Here is a 638-nt window from a genome sequence, read left to right as displayed (position 1 = left end):
CTGGTAGGCTACAGTCCATGGGGTCGCAAAGAGTCGGACACAACTGAGCGACTCACCTTCACCTTCCCGTGCTCTACAGCTGGCCCTTTTTGTTTAGCCATTCTGTATACAATAGTTTGCCTCTCAAAGAACCCGTCCTTCATGATGTTTTTACCAATGGTTCCAGATTGACATAATCATTAAACGCTGGCCCTAGCAGGTTTCTGTAGGTCTAAATCCATTCTATATCACATACAAGACAATAGGCTCATGTCTTAAATTCTTTCCCAAATTATAGAGTGAGGTCTTATCTAGCAATTCATCCCCTTTGTTCATGTAATGCTGATAGAATATTTTCCATGACAGACTCTGGAAATGCAATATGAAAATCTGACTTCTCCAGTGAAACAACTCTTTGAACAAAGCATAGCACCTGGGACATGACAGGTGCTGAGTAAGTAAGTGCAGAATGGAACTAACTGTCCCCTGTTCTGCTCAGGCTTCCCCTGTGCCCTGAACAACATCACCATCCGGGGACATGCAAACGGTACAGTGATGAGTAACCCTGATCCTTCGCGGTTTCCCTGCCCTTTCCCAGCACAATCCTGACCCCAGAAAACCCCTCTCCCAGTATAAACTACAAAGAAGTGTGGAAGAGA

General features: G+C 45.0%; 2 protein-coding genes across 11 annotated transcripts in view; both read right to left on the bottom strand.

Moving 5' to 3' along the window:
- Positions 1–638, bottom strand: part of RBMS3 (RNA binding motif single stranded interacting protein 3) — an 816,868-nt gene that overhangs the window by 789,786 nt on the left and 26,444 nt on the right. The gene's annotated exons all lie outside the window — the stretch shown is intronic.
- Positions 1–638, bottom strand: part of LOC132658164 (craniofacial development protein 2-like) — a 79,965-nt gene that overhangs the window by 52,883 nt on the left and 26,444 nt on the right. The window lies entirely within an intron of this gene.

This window comes from Ovis aries, chromosome 19, assembly GCF_016772045.2.
Source record: "Ovis aries strain OAR_USU_Benz2616 breed Rambouillet chromosome 19, ARS-UI_Ramb_v3.0, whole genome shotgun sequence".
Taxonomy (NCBI): Eukaryota; Metazoa; Chordata; class Mammalia; order Artiodactyla; family Bovidae; genus Ovis; species Ovis aries.
The sequence above is the reverse complement of the archived record's forward strand: the minus strand, read 5'-3'. Positions and strand labels throughout refer to the sequence as shown.